Here is a 15320-nt window from a genome sequence, read left to right on the forward strand (position 1 = left end):
AAGATCTGACCCATATTAATACTACAGAGACATATGTGAGGGGTGATGAGCGGTGTGAACAGGAGATTCCTATGTATGACTACCCAGGTGAGCAGTAACCATTAAATTCAGAGAAGTCACAGATTCTTTTCAGTCATCGCTGTGGCTGCTTTATTAGTCGTGTAGTACAGTCATATCACAAATGTGTGATCACCATTTTCCCTCCTGACAACAACATTCTCCTCCACCTAAAACTGTTCAAATGACTTTGGGTATTGAAAGCCCTTTTTGGAAGAACTTAGGACCTGGAGGATCCACTTACCCCCTGGAAATAAAAATGCTGACCCTCACCTGCCCAAATCTTAAAACTCTAAAGCCGAACGAAAGCGTATGTACAATGTGCAGAAAAGTTAGAAAATCACTTGAATTTAAAGTATTATGATGGGTCTGTAAGAGAGAGTGGAGGATAACGATGCTGTTGGCTTCCTAGATCCCTGATATCTTGTTGGATGAATCTACCTTCTCTCCCTTCTGTGCTGCTGAATGTGCTCATATGGTCCCTATAAGACCAGGTCCAGTCTTTCTGGCCAAACTTTGCCTTTATGATCGACATCATTAAAAGTGCAGTGAGGGCCAAGCGTGAATTTCTGGACAATAACAGAGTTTCCCTTTATCCTGACTTTTCAACTTGTATTAAAACTAACAAATTTCAGGGAGCATTGTGATAAACTACAAGTAAACGTTACACCTGTGCCATGATAGATCTCTAAGCTGTGCGTGGCTGATGGCTGTAAAATACATTTATTCACGCCTGCAGGAGAAGTGTTTGCATGGCTTGAGCCTTGGTTTCATAAGTTTGCAATCCCCTTTTTGGCCGGGGTTACTCGGTACCGGGCCGCTCAGTCCTTCGGGGCATATAACACGGCAGCGGTGACCTGGTCCGTGACCCTGGGCGTGCAATGTAAATAATAGATGGAGGCAATAGTTTATGGGAAAATATATTCGTGATGCCACTCGTGTTCGGCAATGAAGGTGATAGCCGACACTGCAAAAGAGAATATTGGTGATGCAGCAGAGTTGTTACAGCTCTCCACTAGCAGAGCTAGGTCCCAGGGCAGTTATAGAAGTTAGAGATGATGATGGTGGTTGTGGTGCAAAGCAGGTGATGCAGTAAATAAATCTGAGGACACAACGGTTTGCAGTTTCCACACTATTACAGTTCTCCAGTTACATTCCCCAGTCGGGGTGCTGTGTCCTCCGGGTCTGTGGTCCAGCCTGCTCTCAAATTATTTGGGGTACACCATGTCAGAACCCCCTTCAGATGTTCCTTCCCTGGCTGTCTCACTGCACTGGCTCCCTCCTCTCCTGCCCTGCACCTTCAAACACAGTGTCCCTAACCAGCAGCCCCGGATCCTGTCAGGCGATGTACTCTTGGTCCCCTTGATCCTATAGTGCTGACTTTTCAGTGATTGTGTGGGGATGTGGCTGCAGCACATGCAGATACCGCAGCCTCCGGTTAGCTAGCTGAGTACTCAATTTCTCCACTAGTCTGGGGCTGGTCACCTACTGCGACCTGGTCCCTCCATCCAACTGCTGTCGGCGTGGATTTGAGTGCCATGGGTGGATTCCTCACTTCTCGTGCCCCTAGGACCACTTCCTTCTCTACTCTTTTCTCTCACACTACGCTAGTGTAGGGACGTGCTCCTCTCTCCTTCAGTCCCCGGCACCAACTGTCTACTTCCCTCCAACTGACTCCTGTTTCCATGACAACTCCCTCTGACTCCTCCCCTTCTACTTTCTCCACCCACACACTCTACCTAGCTACTACCGGGCCCTGCGAGGTACAGTGTTGGATGTAAGTGTGTGGGTTCTGGATAGTGCCCCCTCCTTACCTGAGAGTGCAGTACCACACCTCTAGCTAAGGTGCAGTACCTCGGTGGCGACTAAACCCTCAGGGGCACCACAGATTCACTCCACGTCATAAATTCCATTATGTTTTCCATCCTAAGGAATTTGGATCACAGCACAATATCTCTTGAAATGAGGGGTGCTAATACGTTCTCTACTCTTCTGGTCATGACTCATAGTAGCGCCAATGGTCCACTATAAATGAGTGCAAGTCTGGTTTAGTGTTGGAGTTCTCCCCTCATACATATGTTGTTTTTGGGGATGTAACATAATTTTTATTCTATGTCTTTTTGTACATGTTCATTCTGTATGATAGTTTGATTATGGTGGGATTGGCCTGCCTCACTTATGTGAGTCTGTAACTCCCTGATAGTCTTAATAAAAAAAAAAGCTCTCCATTGCCTCTTCCAACTGCCTAAGATCTAAATTTAAACTGAACCTGTCAGCAGCATTGTGCACCGCTATCTACAAACTGTATCAGGTCAGCACCATTATACTGATTACATTGATATCTGGTGATGAAATCCGTCTTTTGGTTGTTGTTTAATCTTTATTTGTAGTTTTCAGTTAATGAGTCTCGTGCTCTGGGGCGGGGCTGTGGGTGTGGCTGTGGGTGGGGCTTTATGTGGTGCTCTGATTACATAAGGATCTATATTAGCTTATGACAGGTCTACAATCTTGGAATCAGTGAGTGGGCCTATATATAGAGCTACTCACTGTTCTGTTTGGTGACATGGTGTGTATCACACTCAACATGGACAAGAGGAAGCGAAGGAAAGCATTTTCCCAGGAGATAAGAAAGAAAATTATAGACAAACATGTTAAAGATAAGTTATAAGACCATCTCCAAGCAGCTTGATGATCTTGTGACTACAGTTGAACATATTATTCAGAAATTTAAGCTTCACGGGACTGTAGCCAATCTCTCTGGACGTGACCGCAGGAGGAGAATTGATGACAAATCAAAGAGATGGATAATACGAATGTTAAAAAAAAGAGCCCAGAAAAACTAAGGAGATTAAAGGTGAACTTCATGCTCAAGGAACATCAGTGTAAGATTACACCATCCGTAGTTGTATGAGCCAAAGTAGACTTCATGGGAGACAACCAAGGAGGACACCATTGTTGAAAAAAAATCATAAAAAAGCCAGACTGGAATTTGCCAAACTACATGTTGACAAGCCACAAAGCTTTAGGGAGAATGTGTTATGGACAGACGAGGCAAAAAATGGAACTTTTTGGCAAGGCACCTCAGCTCTATGTTCACAGTCGGAAAAATGAAGCATATCAAGAAAAGAACACTGTCCCTACTGTGAAACATGGAGGAGACTCATGTTCTGGGGCTGCTTTGCTGCATATCTGGCACAGGGTGTCTAGAATCTGTTCAGGGTACAATGAAATCTCAAGATTATTAAATGATTCTAGAGGTAAATGTGCCACTCAGTGTAAGGAAGCATGGTCACAGTCACAGGTCATGGGCCTTGCAACAGGATAATGACCCAAAACACACAGCTAAAAACACCCAAGAATGGCTAAGAGGAATACTTTGACTATTCTGAAGTGGCCTTCTATGAGCCCTGACCTAAATCCTATTAGACGTGGTTATACAGCTTGGGTCACTGGGCAATAATATTCCATAGATCTGCCACCAGCCGGGGCAGCATCTGGTGTACAAAATTATTGCACATACTTGGCCCCATGAAGCCTCTGGAATCCTTAGTTATGTGCTGCTACAGAGGGACTTATGGAGGTCAGTGCTAGGAGCTCACAGAGCATAGTTACTTTGTATCAGTTTCCTGATACATTATAAACAAACTCCACCGACTCCCTTCAGGCTGCAAGGCTTCTACAGCATTGCCGCGTGTCTCTGGTGGCGGTCTCCGCGCAACGAGACATCGGACTCCTCCCACCGGCGCCGCATGTGTCTCAATGCTGACATGGATGGACACCTCCGTGCCCACTACACACAAATAGAGACGCCTTTCCATGACACCGGCATGACACAGTGCACCCAGCTTTCCTAACCACAGCAAGATTAGCGCACCCAGCTCTTCTAGCTACCAGCTACCAAAACCCAAGGTAATAGTTTGAGCTTCTATGTTTAATTATATGCACTAGCATTAATACACATGTGGTGGCAGTCTGGTACATGTACTGTATAAGCATACCGCGGCTCTGAACACAGTGCACCCAGCTTTCCTGACGTTAGCAGGATCAGTGCACCCAGCTTTTCTAGCAACCTATACCCAAAGTAGTAGTTGTAGCTTCTGTGTATAACTACACGCATACACATTATCATCTTTATACATGTGGTGGTATTTTGACATATTTATTTCATGAGTAGACTGCTACTTTTGTGAAATTAAGGACACCCTCTCACAGTAGGGTTTTACTTCTAGCGTTAGTATTGTTGTATACTTACCACAAAATCCTGCAGGAGGACACCTTTCCTCCTATTTCTGAGCGCTGTTTGGAATATACACTTGTCCTTTATTTATTATTACTTTTGTCAGATTCAAGTTATTTCTGTGACCATTGTGGGATTTTCTGTAATTAAATGAGGGGTACCAACAATTTTGATCACGTGTGTAGGAGGAGTGAATATTTTGACTCCTCAGCCACTTTCTGGAAGTTAGCACGTAGTGGATGTTGGAGAGTGAAAATTACACATTTGCCATTTTATTACCCAACACATAGTGCCCAGATTGTGCTGCAGGAGACACACACCATAAACTAAGTGGATTCTTCTTACTATAATATTGCTAAATACAGGGATCCTAAATGTTGCTTTGAGCACACTGCAAGGGTCAGAAGTGAGAGCGGATATTGCTGGATTGGTTTATAGAAACCTTGTTGCTTTTCAACAGCCTTTGAGCCACTAATAGTGTGGGAACCTCTGATTTTCCATTGACACATGATGGACCTGAGTGGGGACGTTTTTTGTGAGATGAAAATTGGTATTATGTTTGACTACATAATATTGAATGTTCACTTTTGCCTCCCAAATATCGAATAAAAAGAAACCAAACCGTTGAATACCACACACTACTGGTTCATCTTATAAGGTTTTCTATTAGACTGTGAACTGTCATTGTCTTGGTAAATAAAGATTTTTACATGGCCTGCTATTTTTATGGACCGTTTATGTAGAAATGTTCAAAAATATAAAATGCAAGGATATTTTATTAAAAAATTATAATTTTTTTTTTATCTTAGCAGATGACTGTACCAGGAGATCGGAGGGACAGCTGACATCTTCAATTTTTAAATCTGATGATCTTGAGATCCTACAAGATACAACTGAAATGAATGCTGTTACTCCAGATATACCATCATCTATTCACAGCAAAGATCTGTCATCTGATCCTTTGAAAGAGGTCCCATCTTCAGATTCATTACCGACTACTAAGAAAAATCAAAGTCACCAAAGAGGCATTAAAAAACAAACTGATCCTAAAGCAAAGAAGTCATTTTCCTGTTCAGAATGTGGAAAATGTTTTAACCGGAAAGATAGTCTTGTTACACACCAGAGAATTCACACAGGGGAGAAGCCTTTTTCCTGTTCAGAATGTGGGAAATGTTTTAACCGGAAAGATCATCTTGTTAATCACCAGAGAACGCACACAGAGGAGAAGCCTTTTTCATGTTCAGTATGTGGGAAATGTTTTAATCAGAAATCAGTTCTTGATAGACACCAGAGAACCCACACAGGGGAGAAGCCATTTTCCTGTTCAGAATGTGGGAAATGTTTTAGTCACAGACTGACTCTTGTTACACACCAAATAACTCACACTGGGGAGAAGCCTTTTTCCTGTTCAGAATGTGGGAAATGTTTTAACCGGAAACCGCATCTTGTTAGACATCAGAGCAGTCACACAGGGGAGAAGCCTTTTTCCTGTTCAGAATGTGGGAAATGTTTTAACCGGAAAGAGCATCTTGTTAGTCATCAGAGAACTCACACAGAGGAGAAGCCTTTTTCCTGTTCAGAATGTGGGAAATGTTTTAACTGGAAATCAAATTTTGCTAGTCACCAGAGAATGCACACAGGGGAGAAGCCTTTTTCATTTTCTTAATGTGGGAAATATTTTACTTGGAAAGCAACTGTTAATAAACATCAGTGATGTCACATAGAGGAGAAGCCTTTTTTTATGTTCATAATGTTGGAATAGTTTTAAGCAAAATTGGATCTTCATAAAAAGGGTTTTCTCTTGTCATTCCTCGCATTTGCTGACAAAAGGATAAAAATTAAAACTAAAGGATTTCTGGGAGGCAGAGCCAAAGAATGGCCGCTTTTTAGCAGAGCTCTCCGCTGGCCTACTCTCATCCGTGGCCATGTCTTCGTTTGTGAGCGGAGAAACAGCGTTAATCAGCGGGGGGAATACCTGGACTGGGGGCTCATCTGTCGGGTCTGCCTCTCCAGGCTTCTCGGGAGGCTCCGGGCACAGGAGATGCCTGGTCAACATAGTACCTGCCGCGTGTGAGCGGTGAAAATAGAGGGACACTCTGGCACTTGATCCCCTTGCTCCTAGATTAGAAGACAGGGAAGCGGTCCCAAGATAACAAGCGACCACCCGCTGGGGGAAAAAACAAACAGTGAGGCCCTGAAGATCTGTCCATTATCGCATCTAGGGCCGGAGGCGGTGAGTGCAGTGGCAATGGTGGACGGTTAACTACAACAGATGCCAACTCCCTGCCACTCACAGCCCTCAGCAGCATCTCTGCACTACAAGCTGGCTGTGAGCTGCATTGTTTTAAGTTGCTGACCATCCCTCAGAGGTGACAGAAGCAATAAAGCATTCAAGATCTATATGATAGGGGATTATCATATCATACCTGAGACCCCTCTACAGAGTTCCAATAAATCATCCTAAGAATTCACAAGGGGATTACCTCAGAGACCAGACATAATACAGGAACTAGAGGACAGTTGATATTGATTTTATTAACCCCTTGACAGCGGTTTCATAGAATCGTAGAGTTGGAAGGGACCTCCTGGGCCATCTGGTCCAACCCCCTGCTCAAAGCAGGATTCGCTAAATCATCCCAGTTAGATGTCTGTCCAGCCTCTGTTTGAAGACTTCCATTGAAGGAGAACTCACCACTTCTCGTGGCAGCCTGTTCCACTCATTGATCACTCTAACTGTCAAAAAGTTTTTTCTAATATCTAATCTGTGTCTCCTCCCATTCAGCTTCATCCCATTGCTTCTAGTCTTTCCTTGTGCAAATGAGAATAAAGTTGATCCTTCTACAATGTGACAGCCCTTTAGATATTTGTAGACAGCTATTAAGTCTCCTCTCAGTCTTCTCTTTTGCAAACTACACATTCCCAAATCCTGCAACCTTTCCTCATAAGACAGGGTTTGCAGACCGGTCACCATTCTGGTCGCTCTTTTCTGAACTTGCTCCAGTTTGTTGATGTCTTTTTTAAAATGTGGTGCCCAAAATTGGACACAATATTCCAGATGAGGTCTGACCAAAGAGGAGTAGAGGGAAATAATGACTTCACGTGATCTAGACTGTATGCTTCTGTTAATACATCCTAGAATTGCATTTGCCTTTTTTGCTGCTGCATCACACTGTTGACTCATATTCAGTCTGTGATCTATTAGTATACCCAAGTCTTTTTCACCTGTGCTGTCAATTAGCCCTATTCCTCCCATTCTATATATGCTTTTTTCATTTTTATTGCCCAGATGTAGTACTTTGCATTTCTCCCTGTTAAAAACCATTCTGTTAGTTGCTGCCCACTTCTCCAGTTTATTTAAATCTTTTTGAATCCTCTCTCTCTCTTCTCTAGTATTAGCTATCCCTCCTAGCTTTGTGTCATCAGCAAATTTAATCAGTTTACCCTCAATTCCTTCATCTAAATCGTTGATAAAGATGTTGAACAATACAGGGCCCAGGACAGAGCCCTGTGGTACCCCACTTGAGACATTGTTCCAACTGGATGTGCAGCCATTTACGACCACTCTTTGGGTCCGATCACTAAGCCAGTTATGAATCCACCTAACAGTTGCCTTGTCCATTCCATACTTAGTCATTTTTTCAATAAGGATTGTATGAGAGACTTTGTCAAATGCTTTGCTGAAGGCAAGATATACTATATCTACAGCATTTCCTTGATCCACCCAATCAGTAATACCATCATAGAAGGGAATTAAATTAGTCTGACATGACTTATTAGTTACAAACCCATGCTGACTCTGTTTAATCACTTCATTCTTATCCAGGTATTGACATACATGTTGTTTAATAATTTGTTCAAAGATCTTTCCTGGTATAGAAGTCAGACTCACCAGCCTATAGTTGCCTGGGTCCACCTTCTTCCCCTTTTTGAAGATAGGAACAACATTTGCTCTTCTCCAGTCTTCTGGCACTTCTCCTGTTCTCCAAGAATTTTCAAAGATTATGGAGAGGGGTTCAAAAATTTCTTCTGCTATCTCCTTCAGTACTCTGGGGTGTAATTCATCTGGACCTGGAGACTTGAATACATTTAGGTTAGCTAAGTGTTTCCTCACTATCTTTCTGTTTATAGATATCCTGGATTCTTCTATTCCCTTAATAGGACAGTGAATAACAGTTGATGTTACATTTCCTTTCTGAGAGAAAACAGATGCAAAATAGGAATTTAAAAGTTCAGCCTTCTCAACATCCTGTCTTACCATTTCATCATTTTCATCCTGTAAAAATCCTATAGCATCTTTGACTTTTCTTTTACTTTTGACATATCCCCAAAATCCTTTATTATTGCTTTTGACATCTCTTGCAAGCCTCAATTCATTTTCAGCTTTAGATAATCTGATTTGTGCCTTGCAGGTTCTGCAGACAGCATTATATTCTTCTTTAGATATGCCTCCTTCTTTCCATTTTATAAACATTTTTTGCTTCCTTTTTAGCATGTGCTTAAGTTCTGTGTTCATCCATCCTGGTTTCCTTAAATGCTTCCTATTCTTCCCTCTTTTCGGAATTGTTAACAACTGTGCTTTGAGAATTTCATTTTTCAAGATTTCCCATCCTTCCTGGACATTTTTGTCTTTAAGGATATCCAGCCATTGGATCCCTCCAATTCTCTTTCTGAATCCCTTAAAATCTGCCTTTCTGAAATCTAACCTTGACGTCTGAGTCTTCACAGGTCTTCCGCCTCTAGTTATCCAAAATTCTAAAATAGCATGGTCGCTACCTCCTAGGGTCCCAGTCACTTTTACCTCCTCAACCATTTCCTCCCTGTTTATAAGGATTAGATCCAAGGTAGCAGTTCCCCTTGTTTTTTCCTTTACCTTTTGGAAGATAAAGTTGTCAGCAAGAGAGGATAAGAATTTCCTTGACCTGTTAGTTTTGCCTGAGAGAGATTCCCAACAAATGTCTGGATAGTTGAAATCTCCCATGACAACTATGTCATATTTTTTGGAGAACTTGGCCATTTGATGCATAAAGAGTTCATCCATATCTTCAGCTTGCACAGGCGGCCTGTAGTAAATGCCTACAATGGTGTCCTTTCCATTGTTCTGTCCTTGTATTCTTACCCAAACAGTTTCCACAGAACTCCCAGTCTCTGAAGCTTCAATCTCTGTGCAGATATACGCATTTCTAACATACAATGCAACACCCCCTCCTCGTTTATCAAGTCTGTTTCTTGCAAATAAGTTGTATCCTTCTAGTCTTGTATTCCAATCATGTGTATTGTCCCACCAAGTTTCAGTGATTCCAATGACATCATATTTCTTTTCCTGTGTTAGTAGTTCCAATTCTCCTTGTTTGTTGCCCATGCTTTGTGCATTAGTATAGAAACATTTTAGTTTGTGATTGGTTTCTCTTTCTCCAATATTTTTTTTAATTAGATTCTTTTGTCTTTGTTCTTCCTTTCCACTTCTAATAGCAGAGTTCTCAGTAGCATTTGTCAGGTGTATGGCTTTTTCTGGTCTTTTGCTTCCCTTCCCATGTTGTTCTAGTTTAAAGCTCTCCTTACAAGTGTAGCAAGGCGACTTCCAAATACCTGCTTTCCAGTCTTCGTAAGGTGCACCCCATCTCTAGCAAGTAGTCCATCGTATAAGTAGTTCACTCCGTGATCCAGAAATCCAAATCGTTGCTGACGGCACCATCGACGTAGCCAGTTGTTCACCTGCAGAATCTTATTCCACCTCCTTGTTCCATGGCCATCCACTGGGAGGATGGAAGAGAAGACCACCTGCGCTCCCAGTTCTTTCACTTTCTTGCCTAAGTCTTCAAAGTCTCTGCAGATGGTTTCCAGGTCGTTTCTTGCGGTGTCATTTGTCCCCACATGTAGTAGCAGGAATGGGTAGTCATCTGTAGGTCTGAAGAGTCCTGATATCCTGTCAGACACATCTTTAATTTTTGCACCTGGAAGACAGCACATTTCTCTTGAAGTTATATCCGGTCTGCAGATAGCGGCCTCTGTTCCTCTCAACAGGGAATCCCCCATGACCACCACTCTCCGTTTCTTCTTCACAACATTTTTCTTTCTCCATCCAGGAGGACTCTGAAGGCGTACAAGGTTGCTGTTTGTTGGCAAAGTCTTATCCTGATGTATTTCTTCATTGTTTTCCTGCGTGAGAGCCTGGTACTGGTTCCTGAGCAGTATGGGTGCTGACTGCCTCCTGATCCTCCTGCTTCTCTGGGTCACATGTCTCCATTCCTCTGTTTCTTCAGGTGCACTTCGAATTTCTTCTCTTTCTGTAACATGAAGAGATAATTCTGCTCTGTCCAAGAACTCTTCACCTTCCTTAATGATCTTCAACGTAGCCAGCCTCTCTTCGAGATTTTGCAACTTTTCCTCCAACAGGGTCACAAGCTTGCATTTGTGGCATGTGAAGTTTGGCTTTTCCACTGGTAAATCTGTGAACATGTAGCAAGAAATGCAGCTCACCAAATGGCTCCTGGCCTCTTCCATCTTGAGATTTCTTAAAAAGATGAAAGATGAGCCAAAATTCGCGCGTTTCTCCGATTTCCTCTTTTCAGCTGCAACGGCCAAAACCCAGTGATCGTTGAGCTCGCGGAGACTCTTCACTTATCCCAGAAGGCACTGGGAATATGCAAATGATCTCCTCAAGACTCTTCCCCTGGTTTCTCCGATTTCCTCTTTTCAGCTGCAACGGCCAAAACCCAGTGATCGTTGAGCTCGTGGAGACTCTTCACTTATCCCAGAAGGCACTGGGAATATGCAAATGATCTCCTCAAGACTCTTCCCCTGGTTTCTCCGATTTCCTCTTTTCAGCTGCAACGGCCAAAACCCAGTGATCGTTGAGCTCGCGGAGACTCTTCACTTATCCCAGAAGGCACTGGGAATATGCAAATGATCTCCTCAAGACTCTTCCCCTGGTTTCTCCGATTTCCTCTTTTCAGCTGCAACGGCCAAAACCCAGTGATCGTTGAGCTCGCGGAGACTCTTCACTTATCCCAGAAGGCACTGGGAATATGCAAATGATCTCCTCAAGACTCTTCCCCTGGTTTCTCCGATTTCCTCTTTTCAGCTGCAACGGCCAAAACCCAGTGATCGTTGAGCTCGCGGAGACTCTTCACTTATCCCAGAAGGCACTGGGAATATGCAAATGATCTCCTCAAGACTCTTCCCCTGGTTTCTCCGATTTCCTCTTTTCAGCTGCAACGGCCAAAACCCAGTGATCGTTGAGCTCGCGGAGACTCTTCACTTATCCCAGAAGGCACTGGGAATATGCAAATGATCTCCTCAAGACTCTTCCCCTGGTTTCTCCGATTTCCTCTTTTCAGCTGCAACGGCCAAAACCCAGTGATCGTTGAGCTCGCGGAGACTCTTCACTTATCCCAGAAGGCACTGGGAATATGCAAATGATCTCCTCAAGACTCTTCCCCTGGTTTCTCCGATTTCCTCTTTTCAGCTGCAACGGCCAAAACCCAGTGATCGTTGAGCTCGCGGAGACTCTTCACTTATCCCAGAAGGCACTGGGAATATGCAAATGATCTCCTCAAGACTCTTCCCCTGGTTTCTCCGATTTCCTCTTTTCAGCTGCAACGGCCAAAACCCAGTGATCGTTGAGCTCGCGGAGACTCTTCACTTATCCCAGAAGGCACTGGGAATATGCAAATGATCTCCTCAAGACTGTTCCCCTGGTTTCTCCGATTTCCTCTTTTCAGCTGCAACGGCCAAAACCCAGTGATCGTTGAGCTCGCGGAGACTCTTCACTTATCCCAGAAGGCACTGGGAATATGCAAATGATCTCCTCAAGACTCTTCCCCTGGTTTCTCCGATTTCCTCTTTTCAGCTGCAACGGCCAAAACCCAGTGATCGTTGAGCTCGCGGAGACTCTTCACTTATCCCAGAAGGCACTGGGAATATGCAAATGATCTCCTCAAGACTCTTCCCCTGGTTTCTCCGATTTCCTCTTTTCAGCTGCAACGGCCAAAACCCAGTGATCGTTGAGCTCGCGGAGACTCTTCACTTATCCCAGAAGGCACTGGGAATATGCAAATGATCTCCTCAAGACTCTTCCCCTGGTTTCTCCGATTTCCTCTTTTCAGCTGCAACGGCCAAAACCCAGTGATCGTTGAGCTCGCGGAGACTCTTCACTTATCCCAGAAGGCACTGGGAATATGCAAATGATCTCCTCAAGACTCTTCCCCTGGTTTCTCCGATTTCCTCTTTTCAGCTGCAACGGCCAAAACCCAGTGATCGTTGAGCTCGCGGAGACTCTTCACTTATCCCAGAAGGCACTGGGAATATGCAAATGATCTCCTCAAGACTCTTCCCCTGGTTTCTCCGATTTCCTCTTTTCAGCTGCAACGGCCAAAACCCAGTGATCGTTGAGCTCGCGGAGACTCTTCACTTATCCCAGAAGGCACTGGGAATATGCAAATGATCTCCTCAAGACTCTTCCCCTGGTTTCTCCGATTTCCTCTTTTCAGCTGCAACGGCCAAAACCCAGTGATCGTTGAGCTCGCGGAGACTCTTCACTTATCCCAGAAGGCACTGGGAATATGCAAATGATCTCCTCAAGACTGTTCCCCTGGTTTCTCCGATTTCCTCTTTTCAGCTGCAACGGCCAAAACCCAGTGATCGTTGAGCTCGCGGAGACTCTTCACTTATCCCAGAAGGCACTGGGAATATGCAAATGATCTCCTCAAGACTCTTCCCCTGGTTTCTCCGATTTCCTCTTTTCAGCTGCAACGGCCAAAACCCAGTGATCGTTGAGCTCGCGGAGACTCTTCACTTATCCCAGAAGGCACTGGGAATATGCAAATGATCTCCTCAAGACTCTTCCCCTGGTTTCTCCGATTTCCTCTTTTCAGCTGCAACGGCCAAAACCCAGTGATCGTTGAGCTCGCGGAGACTCTTCACTTATGCCAGAAGGCACTGGGAATATGCAAATGATCTCCTCAAGACTGTTCCCCTGGTTTCTCCGATTTCCTCTTTTCAGCTGCAACGGCCAAAACCCAGTGATCGTTGAGCTCGCGGAGACTCTTCACTTATCCCAGAAGGCACTGGGAATATGCAAATGATCTCCTCAAGACTGTTCCCCTGGTTTCTCCGATTTCCTCTTTTCAGCTGCAACGGCCAAAACCCAGTGATCGTTGAGCTCGCGGAGACTCTTCACTTATCCCAGAAGGCACTGGGAATATGCAAATGATCTCCTCAAGACTCTTCCCCTGGTTTCTCCGATTTCCTCTTTTCAGCTGCAACGGCCAAAACCCAGTGATCGTTGAGCTCGCGGAGACTCTTCACTTATCCCAGAAGGCACTGGGAATATGCAAATGATCTCCTCAAGACTCTTCCCCTGGTTTCTCCGATTTCCTCTTTTCAGCTGCAACGGCCAAAACCCAGTGATCGTTGAGCTCGCGGAGACTCTTCACTTATCCCAGAAGGCACTGGGAATATGCAAATGATCTCCTCAAGACTCTTCCCCTGGTTTAACCAGGTGAAGTCCTCACTCAGTGACACATTAATTTGTTTACAACTTAGAGGTTTATATTAGTCCTCTCAGACTTTCAAGGTTACTTAACTTCTATAAATAAAGGTCAGCAGCAAGAGATTAATATTCTATACGCTCCATATAGGAGTTATATGCTACACAGCAGTTTCTAATGTAACATTTTTTAACTGAGACATCACCGCCTTCTATCTTATCACCATTGTCGCTGGATATGGATAATTTTATAGGCAAACAAACTAAAGGAGGCCGGACCTTTTGTCGAAACCAACAAGGCTCATCTTTGCCTAAATCTGCCTCTGATAACAGTAGCGAGACTTCTCATTCAATAGCGGATGCCATCATGGAATCCTTATGCCCGAAATAGATTCTATATTTGCCACTCTTCAAACCTCAATTGACTCAATAATATCACAAGTTAATAGGGCACTCGCCTGGATGAGGCCGAACAACGTATCTTTGATTTGGAGGTTGTTACCAGGGAAATGGCAAAACGTCTAGAGGCAAAAGAGATAGTCGACACAGAGCTTCAGTCCATCGTGGACGATTTAGAAAACTGACCTAGACACAATAACTTGAAACTGATAGGACTTCTTGTTAGGCGTCGGATTTCTGCCTTTTCTCTGCAGGGTTCCAGACCCTCACATTCTGCTGCTGTTTACCCACTGCAGAGGAGATTGCCTTGCAGCAAATCTCTCCTGAGGCTAAGTTCTTCTGTCCTTCTGTGCATGCTCACGGGACGATCTCCCATTAGAGATCGGGAGTCATGTGATCAGGTCCTGCTCCAAATCTCATTCGTCCATCTCAGAGATCTGGAGGCGTGCGGAAGGTCCCGGCTGCTATAAAAGGCGCTCATGGCTGTTCCGCCATGTGCTAGTATAAACTATACTTGCTATGTGTGAATGGTGATGGATGAATGATTGTGATGACTGACTTATTATGAAACCCCTTCCCTCTGATATTACGCATGGTGATAGGGAATTAGTTTAGAAGTCAGTGGCAAGTCTTAAGCCACTGTGCACACTGCACTGCTACGCTAGCATCCGACATCGCGCTTGCTATCTGGCTTTGTCGTCGAGCGGCAGTTGCAGCCCTTCTTGGCGTTGGCAGCGGCAACGCCGCACACACGGTAGGTCTAGAGGGACGCAGCTCTTCTGTCTTGGGACCTGCTCCTGTGACCAGATACCGTGTGTGCATTTACCTGAAGCCTATGTCACTAACAGGTTCAGTGTTTGTATGCTACCTGAAGCCTGTGTCACTAACAGGTTCAGTGTTTTGTATGTTTTTGTTGCGGCACCTCTGTGTGTGAACAGAGCCCGCTCTGCGCACTCCGGGTGAACTTGAACCCGTGTGTATCATACCGCCATATTGCTCCTTTGTCATCACTCAGCAGCGGTTGTTACACCTACTGCACCACCCCGAGCAGCGAACGCACTTTATTATTTATTTTTATTTAGTGCGTTCCGCCGTTCCTAACACTACTGGAGTCCATACATCCCTCTAAATTGCTAAAAT

The 15320-nt window shown here is 44.3% G+C and overlaps 1 protein-coding gene across 8 annotated transcripts in view; it reads left to right on the forward strand.

Moving 5' to 3' along the window:
- LOC141047087 (uncharacterized) overlaps nt 1-15320 on the forward strand; it is a 503667-nt gene that overhangs the window by 95211 nt on the left and 393136 nt on the right. The window lies entirely within an intron of this gene.

This window comes from Dendrobates tinctorius, unplaced genomic scaffold, assembly GCF_039654945.1.
Source record: "Dendrobates tinctorius isolate UK_male_01 unplaced genomic scaffold, ASM3965494v1 ptg000126l, whole genome shotgun sequence".
Lineage (NCBI taxonomy): Eukaryota > Metazoa > Chordata > Amphibia > Anura > Dendrobatidae > Dendrobates > Dendrobates tinctorius.